This window comes from Apis laboriosa, unplaced genomic scaffold (genome assembly GCF_014066325.1).
Source record: "Apis laboriosa isolate Shangri-la unplaced genomic scaffold, ASM1406632v1 scaffold9_cov152, whole genome shotgun sequence".
In the NCBI taxonomy this organism is placed as follows: Eukaryota; Metazoa; Arthropoda; class Insecta; order Hymenoptera; family Apidae; genus Apis; species Apis laboriosa.
In genome coordinates this window covers 2,297,751-2,316,705 of record NW_025224966.1, presented here as the reverse complement: position 1 = coordinate 2,316,705, position 18,955 = coordinate 2,297,751, and the positions used below count along the sequence as shown (strand labels likewise).

The 18,955-nt window shown below is 34.3% G+C and overlaps 1 long non-coding RNA gene across 1 annotated transcript; it reads right to left on the bottom strand.

Moving 5' to 3' along the window:
- Positions 1-15,915: 15,915 nt before the first annotated feature.
- Positions 15,916-17,976, bottom strand: LOC122719952. The gene is made up of 3 exons (XR_006347705.1): positions 17,927-17,976; positions 17,668-17,856; positions 15,916-16,851 (listed from the first exon to the last, which is right to left on the bottom strand). It is a non-coding gene; the product is annotated as an uncharacterized LOC122719952 (long non-coding RNA).
- Between the last annotated feature and the right edge of the window lie 979 nt (positions 17,977-18,955).

The window sequence follows — 18,955 nt, the reverse complement described above, 5'->3', positions numbered from 1 at the left end:
TATACATTGTGATTTTATCCAATGTTGATTTGAATTTGGCAAAACAATTCTTCTCATCAGTTAAAAGAAGAAAAGAAAAAGCCTATAAATCCTTAGCCTAGATCATTATAACAAACAAATTAATCCAACACATGGTAACTGGTATATATATTAACAAAATTTCAATATTTTTCTGTATATTGTTTTTCCATCTTCTTTTTATCTATAGAATAGATTTGTGAAAATCCTAATTTTTTTTAAAGTTCGAATATTAATACAAACTTCATTTTATCGATTCATCTTTCCAGTTTGCTTGTTAAAATATTTTATCTTTTTTGTATTAACTGCAATAAATTTTATTTTACATTAAAATTTCTGTGTGCTACTTAATTGTTCTTTAAAATTCCTTCAGTTATTAAATAATAATAATAATAAAACTACAATTAAATTTGAAAGTAAGAATTTAAACAACTCATTTATAATATATCTATATTTTTAAATGTATAACATATATAAATCATCAATTTAAAAAAGATTAAATTAAATTATTAAATTATTAATTGATACATAGATAAAAAAAAATTAATTTATATTTCATTTAATGTCTATAGTCATCTAACAATAAAATCGCATTATAATTATTTGAATTATACTGCATAATATTACAAATAATCAGATTATATTTTATTCATAATATCAAAAGATGATATTAATATGTCTCTTACTAGCCTATAGTGCTAACATTTGCTCGTATAGGATGCAGCACGTAACTATCGCTGAATCCACCCTCTCTCATCGACGGCAACGGGCAGCGGCGCGTTGCTGGGCAACCAGACAGTCAGACTGCTGTCTGCCGATCTGCCAGGGGCGCGGAAGGCCACGACGAGACGAGAAGAGTAGACACAAGCATACACAGTAGAGGAAAATCGAACAGAGATAGTACGATAGAAATGAAAGGGTGGGGGACAAACGGGTGTAAAACAGGTGTAGAGGGAGTAAGGTCGTTGCTGGAGGGGTAACGCGACCATTTGACCGTAGGACGAGAAGAACGAAAGCTCTACCACAGAAAAAAAAAGGAGAAAAGGGGATGAAAAGAGAAAAGGGTAAATGTGTATACAGAGAGAGGTTGTGTTTGTGTTTATACGAATGGTGGTCTTCTATGTAGTGGTGGTATTCGATGTCGCGATAGTGGGGGATCAGTGGTAGGTGCATCAGAAGGATCGGGGTAAAGCTGGTGGGAAACAGTGCGGCGTCAGGGGCGACTGGGCTAGACGAGTCGAGGTCAGTTATCCGCCACGCCCGACGCCGACGCCGTCGTTCCGGCACACCGCATTGCATTTTCGGCGCCACTGCTGCCGCTGCGTATCACTGCATTGCCAATGGTCTCTTTTTTCTTTCTTCCTTGCTCTTGCTCTTTTCTCTTTATCTTTCTTCTTGCCTTAACTTTTTATCTTTTGTCTCTTATCTTTCTTTCTCTATTTTTCTTTCTTTGTTGTTTTAAAAACGCCTGCTGTTGCGAGAACTCTTTTTATCTTCTTACTTTCTTTGCAATGTTTTGCTATAATATAGTAGGTTTTTGCCTACTTATCCATTATTGAAACTATGTACATTGTTGCACAATTTAATAATCATTTTGAAATAATATTACCCGAATCAAAATTTTTGGAATGGAAATATTCATTTTATGAAATTTTATCATTCAAATCATATGTCATATGTCATAATATCTTTAAACTATGAATATTATAAATCATGATAAACAAAAAGAGAAGAATGAACACCAAGGCAGCCATTTTATTTTATTCGCGCGCATGCGAATATTTTTCAGAAATATTACATGAAATGATTGCAGATTTCTATTCTTGGTATAGAATGATTAAGCTTTTTATGCATGTGAAATATAATTTAAAAGCATGTACAAGTTTTTAATTCGCTAGTATCAAATGCGATGTCACAATAAGTAATATATAAGTTGTTAAAGTATTTGTGAAACGGTTGTCTCACAGTTGTCTGGCCGTCTAGTCCGACTTTGTCAGGGTCGTTCCAAAGAATGAGTATCGTGACAATTATTTCATGTTTATTCTTTCACTCAAGTTTGAAAGAAGTGTTAATAGAATAAGAATCCTTTTCTATCGTCTCAGGTAGATATATCAGGAATAGTACATTCTAACATTTCTTTTGAGCAAAAAAAAAAAATGAAAGTCATTAATTTATCTTTCCGGATATACATAAAAAAAAAAGAATTACAATTAAAAAAAAATTAATTTTTTTACATAACTTAAGTTGTGTGATGTATATTTGTCGTATATGTATATTTTTTTTTTATTTTTTTATAATCATTATCATATTAATAAATTTTGGAAATTATGAAAAAGATTTATATTTTTTCATAATTAAAAAACATTAATGCTGAATTAATGTGAAAATGTGAACGAATAATTCGTAAAAAGGTTATGCATGAGAATGATGTCTTTAGACAAGAATAATAAAAAATATCGGCAAGAATAATAAAAAATTAAACATTACAACAGAAATATATTCTCAGAGTTTAATAGTGCTTTTATATTTTTTCTTTTTTTCTTTTATTTGAAATTAATTTTTTAATATTTTTCATAAAAAGAAATGATCGATTTATTCAACAATATATTTTTCTCATTTTCGTAGAATATAATTATGATTGACATGCAAGGTTTTTAAAAAATAATTATTAATTAAAATTAACTCTCTCGATTCCTATTTTTTCAACATCAATTTTTTCAATTGTTTTTATTTTTTATTAAAAAGTTTCATTATTTTTTTCTATTAATTTTTTTCTATAATTAAAATGTTATAGTAAAAATACAAGAGTAAGAAATTTTCGATTTAAGAAAAATATATTTCGCATTTAATATGATCAACTAATTGCATTTATTATTATGTTTATGAGACGTGCACAAGTTGCATAGAAATATGCATAAAAATGAAGTTGCACATACGTGGAGAAAAAAGAAGAAAAAAATAGAATATACAAATGATGTTTCATTGTAACAAAGAAGAGTAGTTTTAAGGCAAGGTGGAACAATGATCGTATTCAAACATACTAATCAATTGAATAAAATAGATAAATACAAGTATTTTTTTTGAATATCTGTTTAACAAATATATATCAATATCTGTTTCTGAAATTTATTTTATTTGAAAATTTGCATTATCATGTTCTATTGAATTTCTTTGAATTTCTTTTGGTTCATTATATGAAATGACCTATCCTTTAATGAAATGACTTACCTTTTATGCGAGTAATTCATCATTGTATTATTGTCATATTATTTTATCATGTCATAAATTGAATTATGGATTTCATTATAAAAATAATATGAAATTTTATTTATATATGGATATAAATATAAATGAGAGTGCGTTATTCACGAATAACGTAGGATTTTGTAGAAGCAGGGTGCGTTGATCGATGAACACGTCCCTGCAGACAGTACGTATCCCTTTCCCCTACCAACGTCGGACTAACCACCAAACCTTCACCACATCTCCCATCTGCCTTGGTACGTTATTGGCACTGGTTAATGGCCGATGCGAATTTGCCGTGGTTCGACAGAGAGGGACACTAGCAGGAATCATGATAAAGCATGTAGAATAAAGAATACGAAGAAGGAAAAACAGGAAAGAATAGAGGAATGTTTTGTTGCACATTGTTTCGAAATAGAACAAAAGATGTAGAAAAAATAATTACGAATAAAAAAAATATAATTAAATTTCGTTTTGAGAATACAAAATTTTTAATTTATTTTTATGTTTTTTTATAATATTTAACAAGTAAAATCTAAAAATATATAAATATATAAAAATATATATGTTTTAATGTTAGAAAATTATAATATAAGAATATAAGAATACAATGTATTTCCTAACATACATAATACATAAATACATTAATAAAAATTATAAATATTTAAACATAATTATTAATCTAAATCTTTTGATATGACATGTATGATATGGATTTAAATAAAAATTCGTTTCTTTAATTTTTTTTTTATATTTCTGGTAATAAAGATACTTATTATAATAGAAAAATATTTCGAAAAACATATAGAAGCAAGATAAATGAAATGAATAATAAATATATAAATAATAATTTTATATATATATATATATATATATATATATTATATGATTGCTTTCCATATTACGCTGCCGCAATCTATTCTATCTAATAATAGCTAGTTTCCAGGGCAAATAATTGCCTAATGTACAAATTTCAGTTTTGATTGCCATTAACTAATCAACGAGATTGGACCAAGTTCCTTTTGAACCTATTTACTGGAAAATCGACCTAGAAGCGCGATCAAAGAGCACGGTTTCGTCTGCGTTTATATTCCCTATGAAAGAAGTAGATGTGACCTACGTTTGATCAGCCATCAATGTACAATTTCTATTCGATTTATCATTGTTTTGGCTATCAAAAGAGTAATGACCATCGAGAAAAAAAGACAATTCAATTTTATGTTATTATTTCAAGTGGACCATATCCAAATGTCTTCGTCTGTGTTCGAGATAGTTGATTTCATTGGCGCAATAGACACGTGAATCATCGGCGAATAAAACATTAAATCGAGATAATATAATAATGAAAGCGTTTACGAAGTTTTACAAGGTTTTACGTACGATATTATTCTAAGACGTTAAGATGTAAAATTAATAGGTGCTCCTATATAACAATTTCATCATTTTAAGATTTTAAAAAGTTGCATTCATTGTCATTGTAGAAATATATTTATTCATAAATATATTACGTTTCTCTATATAATCTATAATTTGAAAGCAAAATATTTCTAGATACAATCAGTGTGTGCATAGACTATTCTAGAATGAAATACATTCTTGTTGTTTAACGAATACTTTTCTCAAGAAAAGAAGACCATAATAGTACACATAGTGCTGAACTTAACAACGATATTGCTTGCTCGAAAATTGTCTATAGAGACATTTGATATCTCTTTCACGACAATTTTTTATTCTGGTTGGATTCTATAAGCATGTATTATCTATTTTTCAGGAACGAACGCATGTACCAACACGTTTGCATAAGTCTTAATCTTCCTTTAAGAAGTCCAATCATTTCTCAGAATAGAGAACTTGCTTCATGCTCACATTGCAACTTTTATTTCGCGACAATAACTATTCGTATTTCCATCTGGATGTCTGGACACGTAACGAATGTAGAATGTTATCAAGCTTGAGAGGAATCGTATGAATATCTGACTTCTGCAGAGTATTCACACGATACATTCGTCAGTGTAGCATAGCGGACCGTGGAGTAATTACTAAATGAGATCTCGTTCAGGGGATAAGCTTCTTCGAAAGACGGTAGAGGTGTTAAAGAGAAGTCAAGCTTGAAAATTTTATACGAGAATGTGGTAGTTGATTCGTGATGGCGATAGTGTATGCGCAGTGTCAAAAACTGGATAACGGTAGTACGAACGTTGTATGTAATGTTTCGTGCATTGTGCCAGATCAGTACGATAATAATCGTTCGAAGTAGACTGGCAGCCAAGCAGTCCAGCGGTAAGCAAAACGCAAGTAGCAGCGCCGGCTACGAGCTATTCGTTCAGTTCGTTCGTCGGGTGAAGGACCCAGTCTCTCCCTCTCCCTTCTCCCTCCACTTCTCTCCCACGTTCCCCTTCCACGGGAAATGATCGTTCTCTATCTAACCTGCATGTATTTCTCTCAATCTCTTTCTTTCTTCCTCTTCGTTATCCATTCGTCCCTTTCTTGCTTTCCCTTGATACTTCTCTCTCTGTCTATCCCTACTGCAGGCCCATCCCCTTGTCACCTATCTGCCTCCAGTCATCCTCTCCCCCTCCCCTTGGCACCCCACTGGTCCGTCCTCCATCACCAGCCATCTCTGCAATTCTACTGCCGCAGTCCATACACATCAAACGATACCACCTGGTTTCTCAAATTGCGACGTCCACTGGATCCAAATGAAATTACACACAATCCTACCAGCTCCCACTAGCTTTTTCATTTTCTTCTTGCTCTCGCGGAATTTAGACACGTTCGAACTGGCAATGAAGATTTTTCACGGTTTTCACGATTCGAGCTGCTATTACCTTTTATATCTTTTTCGAAGAAGTCATTAAAATTTGTCGTACTTTTCGTTGATAATCTTCGCAATATACTATCTGATTATTGTCGCAAAAATAAGGTGCAATTTTTACCTTCATCATTTTAAAGTCAATGCGAAGAAAAGCTTCTATCCATCTTTATTGTATTGATATATGCGGTCTTTCTCTTTTTACAATGCATCCAATGTTTCCTTTTACATTCTCTCAAAGTGAATCGGCTATTATACTTTTGTAATCACTCGACATCTATGGGTAGAATGCTGTAAATTCGTGGTCGTAAAATTATATTGCTAAATGAATTCAGTTGCACGAATAAATATGATTTCAAGTCGCGTGCTGCATAACGAGACAAAAGACTTCCTTTGTATGAAACCGATTTGTAAACTAAAAATCTCGTCAATTCGATTGGCTGATTTATTAATTGATATTCAATGAAAACGTTTTGATTCCCCGTGACTCTTTAAAGAACCCCCTCTCCTCTTTGCGTCAAAAGAAGTTTTATATTACGCTCATAGCTTACATTTCCATTTAACTTCGATTTCAGAACACTTTAAAAGTTCTTCGATAATTGGACGCACAATATTCCTGAAGATATAGGAAGAGTAAAGTAATATCAAAACCATAATACGATAATATTACTTTTGCGCGCGTTGCAATTTCTATGAGGCAAGAAAGAGATTGGCGCCGGGCGCTTCCAATTGCACCAGATCGCGTAATAACACGACTAAGGACTACGTGCATATATCCGTACATGTATACCGCAAAGTCTTCAGAATATCGAAGCATTAATACCACGACGAAACGAAGCCCTCGAGTATGCGCGTTTCGCTGCAACAATTTCCTTGATCGATAGTTTTGCCAACAAATAGAAACGTTCTCTATATCTTCCTATTCGCATAAAAATAAAATTCGAGCAATAGAATCGATTATTATAAATCTTTATTATTATTTAACTTGATTATTATTTAATCTTATATAAATTTAATGAAAAATGTATTATCGCGGTCTAAATTAGTCTAAAATTACTTTAAACGTCGTTAAGATTTACGTCATAAAGAGATAGCAGTATATATATAATTTCACTACGCGAGGAAATGTTTCATGATTTCTGAGAACGAGCTAAAGAGCTAAATTTTGGTGTATTCCGTAGTCGATGGTCCCGCGACACTTAAACATTCGCAAAGGCAGGACCGTGAATTGCACGCACGGATAAAGGCGCGACCGTGGCGATTCCGACAGGAATTCCCGATGAGATGGGCGGAAAGTACAAAGGTTCGACGCGCTTCGGCGGTTCTCGGTACGGTGGGCTTCCGGTCGAATTCGGCTAGCTCCGATCGGCCTCGTGCGCACTCGTCTAGGATCGGGCCGCCCAGTGGGATCTACATCGTCAGAACGGGTAGTAGCGGCGCGCCGCGAGACCGGCAGTTTTGCGCCCCGTGCAACGGCCAATCGGCCAGTTCGTCGCCGGCTGTTCGTGAAAGAGGTATTTTCGCACATCGTTCTGCGTTCGCTCTCCAATCGGAGATCTTTTGCATCATCGTCCATCGTCCACCGATTTTGTCTTCGCTAGTTTTTTCCTACTTGTCACCCATCTATTTTGCATAGTTTCCTAATTTCTATGCTCCTTTCTGCACATACAATTCTTTTTTCTTTTTTCTTATTGGTTCTGCGAATAATGGAATCTAAGTTTTTTGTAATAATGTGCTTCATATAAATGACGAATATCTTTTTAAAAGTCTATCTGCTCTATCATGAATTCGTAAGTGTGTATTATTCGTTGCCACGTATATTGGTATGCGAGCGAATTGTCGAGTGTTTGGTGACGTGTTAAAATGCGGCCATTTCCACCGGCCATGAACGAGATAGAGAGCGTGCTGCGTGAGATAGAGAGTGAGAGAGAAAAAGGGAGCATATGCGTGTGAGAGAAACAAAGAAAGAACTTAAAAGACATCGATATTTTAAATAAGTTTATAACTCCGAATTTCGCAAGTTCATCATCAAACACAGCATGTTTGCGAAAAAGACAGATTTCCCGATATTTTATCAAAATCTGCTTTCTTTCAATTCACTTCTTTTTCTTCTTCTTCTTGTTCTTCTTCATCATCATCTTTTTTCTTCTTCTTCTACTTCTTTTATCCTAGTTGAAGCAGCATGAATTCAGAGATTGAAAAAAAGAACGATTGCCGATTGTCATACGTTCAGGTGCTGGAGGGTTAATTCGATTGGGATTTTTGTGGAAAGTTTTTCGTTACATATTTCTGGAAATAGTGAAACGCGCAATTAAAGGAAAAATAAATTAAAAAACGATAAAAAGAAAAAAATAACAAAAATCAGATTTCTTAGTATCCGGGGTACAAATCGCGTCGAGAAAAAATTTGGAGTCGCGACTGTCACGCGTGCCGGCTATTGCTAGTTCAGGCCCGCATATCAGTTAATCTTGCAGTCTTTTGATTTCAATTCTTCAAGAAGAATAGTGATTCAACAGTTTTTTTGGTGATGTCGACCGATATTCGTTAGAAGAAATGGCGATTGATGTGGCGAAAAGAAATGAGGAAACGTCACGTAACAGTGGTGCGCTGCCGGCTAACCTGTCGGTTAACCTCTTTCTCGCTGCTCACCGGAAGAGACGAACACGTGCACTTCAATCAGGTAAATTATTCGCTTGTTTTCGCTTTATCATTTTATTGATACAAGCTTGTAATTTTCGTAGGTCTTTGATATCGACTCTTTTGATATTATATTGTTGAAACGTTACAAAAATCGAACTGGGTGATTATTTAAGAAACCAACTTTAACGATCAAATAAAAGCGCATATTTTTCATAAAAATTTTGATTTTCTTATTTTTAAATTAATTATTTTTCTAGTTTTCTTTATTTTTTATATTGTAAATTATCTTTTATTTTTAAAATTACATTGATTCATTCGTACATTCATAAGATTATAATTTTTTCAATTTTATTTTGTTTTTATTTTCTTAATTTTATATAAAATTGATAAAATTTGAAATACGATCGATAGACAATGAATTATGAAATTATTCCTAATAATTTTTTAATAAAAGTAAAAATGTGCGGTTCTCAATGCGATGTTACGAAAAAAAGTAAAATATAAAAAGAAGACTGTTCGATAGTAAAATACAAAAGACTATTCTGCTGCACGATTATTCGCTATACCACTTAACGGTCGTTTCCTCTTAACACTACTCCCCTTTGCTATTCGTTGAAAACTTGAACCAACCATATTCTTCGTTCTAACATATAACATGAGTAGTATATTGATTTATACATATATACGTAACAATTTTAAATTTAGCAAAAATTTAAACTGCTCGAAATAAAAATGTATAACACAGATCAGAATTTAGTTTATACTATTTCAATTTTTTTTTACTTCAAGCTTCATTTTTCTGGCTATATAGTAATATATTTTTCTATGCATGTGGACCTAAATTAACCGTTAAAAGCTTAATCGTAGGAAAATTCAATTCTCGGTAAAGTAATTTGCTAAATGTAGTTTATAAAATTATCAATTTCTGAGAATTTCAAAAATATAATATGTTAAAATTTATATGTGACGGGAAAATATTTGTTCGTCCCGAACGTTATTAATTGCTTATCCAAGAATTTTTAATTTTTTTTAATAACATAAAAGCGCATGCGCTTTTTGATTCTACTTTCTATTATTAAAGATTTTTCAAATAATGCTGATAATTAATCATTATATATTAACAAGACTTACATCATGCTATTTTTTGCTCATTTTGTTATTATTTTATTTTTTTTCTAAATCATTATTCAATTTTTTGAATCATTATTATTATACTTTTAATTTTTATTATTAAGAATTTTGATTTTCGAGTTATCATAGAAATAATGATAGCCAGTAATATAAATTTGTTGTAACGATGTTATTGCAGGTGTCAATACATTCGTTAACATGTTGACACATTTCGCGAACACCTTTTACAAAACATGTAACTGCGTATATTCGTATGTTTACAAAAAATTTGTTAATGTTTATTTCTAATTATTTTTTTCACAATATTTCTTATTATTAGTTTTCAAATAGAAATAAATCTTGAAAATAAAAAACAAAATTTGATATGTTTGATCATTTTATATATAACGAAGTTAATAATTTGTAATATTTAATTTATATTTATTATATTATATACTATATAATTTTTTGATAAATTGCTTTTATGTTTAAATTAATTTTTGTACATTCATTATATTAAAATCTTATACTCTCTAGAAAATTTAAAGAATTAAGAGAAAATATATTTTCTCTTAATAGCAAGCAATTGTGGATTTTGTTAAAAGTAAATTTTTATTTAGACACATTTTTCATAATTGAAACACTTTTCATATCTGTTTAAATAAATACTATCGAAAAGTCAATATTTTGGCGATATTTATAGATTGCACGATTCGACGATTTCCATATAAGGAATATAATTTGATTTAACATTCCTAATCGTACGACTCTCACTTGCGTCATTATCAAAGTCAAACTTTAAGTAACTTTTCACATCTTCTCATTTATCTCTTTTATGTTCAATTATTTCAAATTCTCTTACTATCATAAACTTAATAGTTCGGATTTCATATCTTTATTTCCTATAAAAAACTTTTTATATATAAATATTCGTCATTTCTTTTTTTTTTTTTTGAATAAAAGACTGGTTGAATTTCGAATCATGAAGAAAAAACAAAAGAAATACTTTCTCGAATCGAAGGCTAGAGATGGAGTGGTCTCGGTGAAGGAAGGCAGAAAAGGCAGGGAAACGGGTAGGCAGCGACCAGCCGACAGCCGGCGAGTCAGTCATGTGGGCCGAGAGAATTCGCCGGTTCGAAGGCGTGCGTTCGGTACCGGGACGGCCTCGTGGTACGCATACACCAACGATGCCTCTATTCGATGTATCGGTGCGTAGAGAGACTCGTATCCATCTCTTTCTCTCTCTATCTTTTATGAGTACTCGAAAAGGCCTCTTATACATGTGCGCGCTGATGTCAACGCCTGGTGGGTCGCCGTGCCCGACGCTGGTTTTATTTAATCACGCTGCTCTGCCCGGCTGCCGGCAGGCCTGTTGCTAGGCACCCTTCTCCGTCCTACCTCCTACCTCCTTCCCTCGAGCGCGGGGCCCTCCGCGACATGCCCCGCCCCTGTCTGCACCCCCTCCACTCGCTCGTTTCCCGAACATTGCCATCTCTGTCTGTCTGTCTGTCTGCTGTGTATATCCATATACACGTTTTCTTTTTGTAACGATGTGTAAATCGCTGCGTCTCTCTTCCATTTCGTACATTACTGAACACTAGAGCATGGTCATTGGAAAATCTTCTATTTCATGGTGAATCTCTCTATCTGTTCGTTTATCTTTCTTTTTCTCTCAAACTTGTGTGTATTCACGTATGTGCTTTGTGTACGTGTGTGGTCTCTTCTGGCCAGTATGCAGCTGCTTTCAACGTCGCGGTCTGCCGATTCGTGGTTTTACGGAGATTGCTGATCCTAGGATTTTCCAATTACCCTCATATCGCATTGCCGCGAGTTCTCATTATTGGGAGTATTTAATCAAAATAAAAGTATGTTTTTTTTTAGAATTTTCATACATTGTTTTGTATGTATTGGAAGTTCAGAAACTTTGGAATCGTATAATTTTTTGCATTAAAGATTTTATTTCATTCTTCCTTTACGTTCTTTTATAATCATACATTTTGATATTTATGTAGTTATGTGTTTATGTAGTTATATCTTTCTCTGTATCTACCACATCAACGGAATATTGGTATCGAGCTCGTCCAGATGCGTAACTTTCCTAAGAATGCGGGACAACGATATACAGCACGACCAGAATAAAACGCATTTCTTTGTTCGGATTACATTCTCTCTTTTACATGCGTGTCGTGTATATACTTGGAACACCTCCCCCTTTCTGACAAAGAAGCTGACTGTAACCAACGCGATCAGGATGCACATAGATGAAACGAGTTTTCAGTGAGCATTTAATTGGAATGTTTTTGCAATGAAGCATTTAGATCAACATTAATTTATTAACCTTTTAAATGGAAATGAAAGATGGATAAAATTTTAAAATTTCGAATAACAAATATAATATTTTCATACATAAAAGAATTTTGAAAATATCTAATGAATTAAATAAAAATCTTTGAAGATAAATTTTTCGTTGGTCTCTTCTCGAATATTTTTCTATAGTCTCGATACACGCGTAGACTCCATCTGGACAAAACGAACGGAAATGGTATGTGAATCTCGATGACGTCAACCATCGCGTTATGAGAAAGAAAGGAGAGTGTATATTTAAGTGGAAAGAGAGAGGATCGCGTTAGGGAGGGGGATAGTGAAGAAGAAAGGGAGAAAGAAAGAGAGAAAATGGCGAAATAGCTTGGCTAAAAAAAGAAAGAAAAAAAGAAGAAAAAGAAAATTCCTAGATCTCTTTCTTTTTGCAGCCGGTTTCGCATAGACGTCCTTGAAATTCGTGAGATCGGAGAACAATCGACTATGGGCGTTCATCCGTGCAGGATGGTCCAGTGGCGCCGACTAGTCTCGATTGCGCCCCTCCATATCCATCTCGTACTTCGTTAAGGACCCCTCCATTCGGGGAGGCAGGTTTAGTTTAAGGTCTTCTCTGTCGTTTGCTCTCTGCTCCTGCTGGCTATCGTGAACCATTCCGACCGTCAAGGACAGTTCAGTTCAGTGTCGGGTAAAGAGGGTCAGGCACGTAGACGAAAACTTTCAAGGGCAGACGAGACCCCTCGATTCTCGCTGTCGCGTAAATTCTCCGCCTGTGCTGTTGGATCGTTTGTTCATATGTGTATGTGCTCGTATATGTGTCTCTTCTCTTCATCTTCAGTAAGTCTTGATTCGGAACCATTGCACAGTGGATTCTCTTGGCAGGAATTTCTTTCTTTTCTTCTTCTTCTTTTTCTTCTTCATATCGACTGACTCATCATCTCGAAATTAACCGATTTTGTACTGGTTCGGATATAATTAAAGATACGATTTCTTGATAAATACTTTGTTCGCCTTCCTACTGTGCAATCGTTTGCAATGCTACAACGTTTACAATGAAAGAATCATTCTTTGTCTTGTGCACAATTATCGATTTCAGTTTTTTTTTTTAAATATGGATATTTATCATGGGATCACTTATTTTTGACGTGTAAATTAAAATGAGAAATAAGTAAAAGTTTCTTGTTGTTTTTAATTTATATATATTAAAGTATTTTGCCTGACTTGCGGACTTTTTGTAGAAAAAAAGAGAAAAAGAAGCACGATGAACTACTCAAGACTACTCTCTCATTTTATTTTTGATTTATTGAATATTTTCCAATATTTTAAAAGAAATAATAATCGTCGATTCCTGTGAATTTCGCTCGTGTGATTCTCAAGCAGTAACCGATCACTCCTCCATATTTGAGGAAGGAGTGTAGGCTGAAAGAAACCCAAGTGAAATGATAGACGATGTGTGCGCGGAAAGAAGCATCGAGAGAAGAGAGAACGGCTATTTTTAACTTTCTGCCAGTCTTTTTCTCTCTCTTTCTGCACGTTTTGGAACACTCTGCGTTCCTCTCGTTCAAACAGCAGTGATGTATCGACTAGTCGAATTCTTGAAACTCCTATTTAAATTATTGAAAATATTGTGAATCAGAAATCATATTGAAATACGTAAGTCTTTCTCAAATGATTTTATCACATGATATTTCTCAATTCATATATTTTAAATGGAATTCGTGAGCAAGATGATAATAAGTTCTCTTCATCAATGTTATTTTGTCATTATTGATAATCTCCGACCAAATCTCAAGTAATTAATGTATCAATATCTTATTAAAACTTTATTCTTCTTTAATTTGTTGGATTTTTCTTTGTCCTTGAAATGTAAATAGAATAGATATATCGAACATCATTATCGATTTAGTATAAGAAAAATAGGAATTCAATGGTAAAGTTCTATTTATTTCTCGCGCAAATTCACACTATGATTATCTACATGCAAGAAATTTAGTAGATATCTCTAATTTCTTACTAGTTTTACCACTTACGAGAATTTCGCATTCAGTTGAAATTGATATCATATGCGATAAATCGACTTTATACTTAATTGATGTTAAACATGTTAACAGTATTTATCATCCATAATGTAAGACTTAACAGAATATTATTTCATTTCCATTTAACATTTTCTTAATAATACCATCAAGATTATCTATTATAACTAAAATTCAAAAACATAAAAATCTCACAACTACGGCTTCGAAATCAATATAATCGACCTTTTCCCGTCATTATGTCAACGGAAGTTGACAGAAAACAAACGTCGGATAATGGAATTTTCCATTGTTCCAGTGTCGAGTTACATCAGCAAATATTGTCCAAAATCGAGCTGCCTACTCGAAGAACTACGCAGCGTTCCTTTCAAATAGGAATCGATTAGTAAACGTGTAACGGCCAAACGAGACGCGAAAGAATGTACGATTCGCGAAAACAGTCGCATTGCCGTTAGATGAGTCACAATTCTCGACAAATGCCTCTGTTCAACGAATGCATCGACTTTCACGGATGTGTATAACCGCGCGAGTTGGTCTCTTCTACGGAATCTTGACTCATCCACCGGACTTATAGCGGAAGTTTCTTAACGGTCGTGACATAGGCTCATTCTGCACAGGAGGTATATAAGTACATGGTCTCGACGTCAGACTTCCGGTAAAGATTATGTCGAAGTCGAAAGGTCTGTTTTACTCGTTAAGTGGGTTCATCGAACGTGTGTACGCGATCGATTTTACATCGTACTATCGGACTCTGATTTTACGCACTGCACGCTTTAAATTCCAGCAGAAGCTCAGTTGATGAGGAAAAAGTTTCATTTATTGGTAAAGGTTCGATACTGGATCGATACCGATATTAGATACCGGTAAAGAGACCACCGAGCTAGTTATCGCGGACAGGGTGCAACCGGTTTTGTACTTTGGTCGACGAGAAATAATTGCGAGACATGAAGTACGAATTCACTTGGTATAGAGATTCAGACAGCATTCAAGCAATCGAGATTATCGATGGCGTATAGTATGTTAGATGGTAACAATGTCGGAAGGAGTGGCGGCGGCGTTATTGGCGTCGATGAAGCCGAAACACGAATCGGGGATCGCAGAAATGCCATTCAGTCGGCTAACAATGGATCGATGCATTCTCTATCGAATAACGAGGCATTCAAACGACAACTAGTGGTATTTTCGCGTAGTTGATACGACGGATCATGGCTTGTCCTTTCGTCTCGATAAAATTCGTTCGCTTAAAAAATTCGCTAGAAAAATTTGCGTGTCTAAAATATGCCGGTGGTGCAATATTCTAATTATCCGCATAACGTTCGTGACTGTATCAGTGATCAAAGGCCCGATGAATATCTTTGAAATAACCCATCGTGAGGAATAATACTGCAGTTTAATATCGAAGTGCTTGGAGTACGATTTTTTATATTACGTACACTTATCGGAAACATCACGACAATGTTATTATTTAAAATCGCCGCTTAGGTAAAGTTTAGATTAGACTAGGGAGTTTATCGATTAAATATATCATGACTTTTTATGGGAATATTTCGGTAAAATAAAAATTAAACACATCTATATTTTAAATTATCTTAAGTCGATCGAGAGTATCGGAAGGGAAATTTTTGAAAAATTTCTGCGTGCAATTGGTAATGAGAATAAAATGTGGAAAATTTTCTAGAAAAGATCTCTTATTATTAATACAATTATATTTATTAGTATGTACGCAAAATACTTAAAAATTCCATTTACTTAAGTGTTTTTGCATTTTTCATTAAAGTAAAATGATGATGACGATCATATCATCATATTTGTAACTTGTAATTGTGATACTATTTATCGTACTATGATTGTATGTTAGTGGTACGATAAATAGAGAGAGAAAGAAGAGTAGTTGGAAGAGAATTTCCAACGAAAAAGACGAACAGTTACACACGTCGTACTGTATGTAGTGGTGTAAACGTGGTGGTTGCCTTCTTGGTTGCCGGCGTCTGCAACCTTGCCCTCTTCCATCCCTCCCCTCTGACTTTCATCCCCTCCATACACCCTGCAATCCATTCGATCCTTTCCCCTTATCTCGATCCAACGCTGTCGCGGTTCTCTTCTTTCTTCCCTCCCACCCTCTGTCTGGCTCCTTCGCTTTGATTCATCGAAGTCCTCGCCCCTCGCCTCTTACCCCGCAATCGTCGACGTTTCCCGGCCTATTATCGTCACTCGTCGACGAAGAACGGGAAAGAGGGAACGCGACGGGAAGCAAGAGGGGAGACTTTCCTTTACCTCCACCAACGAGTGTAGGAGTTTCAATGTCACGATGCGTCGGCCACTGCGAAGGAACTACCGCTCCAGGAATATTACCATTCATCAGATTCGTGTAATCTCCGTGCACGTTTCGCGTCGCCTCGTTGTTAATTGGCTTATACATTCCTTCGCGTCTTTCATTTCGTTTGAATTTCTTTCTTTCGTTTCCTTTCTTTTGTAAGAAGAAATCGGACGACAAAAATAGTCCTCTTCAATTTAGTGTTCGGACAGTTCTACTTTATTGTTGGAAACGATTGAAACGTGTTGCGCATTAACAATTTGATTTAAAGGTGGTAAAATTGTGCGAAATTATCAACTTGAATCTTATCTTTTATTGACTTTTGTGAATTTCTCAACTATCTTCCAATTATCAAGAAGTTTCTGTAACAGATGATATGAGTTTAATCATCGATATTATACGTTAATATTTGTGTGAAAAGTTTATATTACTAAGCAGTGATATTTTATGTGACAAGTTTAGATTAGCAATTATCATTGTGAAAATTGAGCGTATAATTTGTTAGAGATCCAAAATGCAACGTGGATTTATGAGGGAATTATACGAAAGTGTATAATGTTGTGTAACGATTGCGAGAAGAGAAATCTAGTAAGTAAGTAAGCATCGAGTATTAGAGACTTTGATCGTTTCTTTATACGTGTTTATTAAACGTTTTTCTTTCGATGACGTTCCTTCGAGACATTTACAACAACTCCTGTCATCAATCGGTTTATTTATGCAACGAATTAACTGGAATATCATAATGTAACAAGTATGTGTCGATATATGTCTGACGTGTCGAGTAACGATGAGTAACGTCATGTATAATTCTTATTGGGACGCCAATGGAATCCTAACCTATACGTGGATTAATATCAACCAAGTTTATTATAAATTTATGAACTTTTTCGTATAATATAAATTTTATTTTATAGTATTAAAAGATATATAATTTTAATAATGTTTTATAATTATTATTTACATCACAAAAGAAAATATTTCTAAGAATAGCGTATTTCACTTAAAATTTTTCTGTCCGTTTTCCGAATATCTTTTGTCAGCTTATTTGAACAAAATTTTAGAAGTGAATTCCATATTTATTCAAGCTAAAAAAAGATATCTGGAGGTACCTTTTACCTTTTAAATCACGTCATGTCTCATAGAAAAAATTTTAGAGATTTTAGAAAATTTTCAGCTACCTGCCACAATACATCTGCCTGTCAAGTTTCCTTTTCTTGATAAATCCTGCATACTGGTTTGTAACCTCTATTGGGAGGTCTCGATTTATTGTTAATCTTCTACGGTACTTGGTCGTTTTCGATGAATGCGTTTACGGAAAGAATTTATTGTCGGTTTTTCTACAGAAAAGAATTTTTCACTGCTACTTGCTGCGAACATAATATTATCATTTCAATCTTTACACATTTCTGTTTTGTTAAACGAACAATAACGGACCACCTCGTAAATCGTACGTCTTATTGTCACTCAGCTTATTTCTTCTAGTCGCGATTGAACTATCGTTAACGTTTCTTGCATGCACTCGAATCTTTATTTCAAAATGCAGGACACGCTGTCGCAATGTGGCGCTGCAGTCGCGTAATTTATCCGACAGGATTGTTCAGAGGAAATGTTACTTGTCGTGCGCAACGCGCGTTACTCGGGTACTTTAGGCTGTGCCAATTTCGAATCAGTCAGGTACCTGAAGTAGCGCGCGCTGCGGCGAAACTGGATCATCGCTTTTTTTCGCTGCAAAATTCAATTACTATCAAGACAAGAAGAGAAGAGAAGAAAAAATAATGGAAGAAGAAAAATGCGAATCTGGAAGAGAGGAGGGAAGAACTGGAGGCTGCATGTTAATTGTACTTCATCAGGTGCTCTGGTGAACTCGATACCCGGCACCTGTTGGAGCGCAATTCATATGACTGTGCCCTGCTACCTTATTTCGTCGTTGCAAAAAAAGATCGATCATCTTAAACGAGGATAAAACTTGAAAAATACAAATTCGATATGAAATTTTGATCGTTACGTCCAATACGAGGAGAATAATTATTGTAATACGAATGTTCAAATTTCGAATTCACACGTGACAATTGATTCACGAAAGATATCTATATAATTTATCGGAACGCAATTTATCGGTTGCGTATTTAAGATTCGCACAATGATTATAAGGAACGCGACTGAATAATCGAATTATTTCCTATTTCCTGAATATTACCGTCCGTTGAAAAATGCGATCGTTATTATCGATACAGTGTCGGTTAATGGGTGCGATTTAATTTTGAACACGATCCTCGTTTAATCGGTAAATAAAATTAACCGGCGCCCTGTTGTTACGTGGATGAAACATTGTTAGACGAGAGTATCGTTTCTCTCTCGATGGGCAAAGGAGAGGAACCGTAGCCTCGTAATGTCGCGAACTAATGGGATAATGACGTTACGTGGGGTCGCGTGGCAGCGCACCGAGCGAAAGAAACGAGAGAGAAG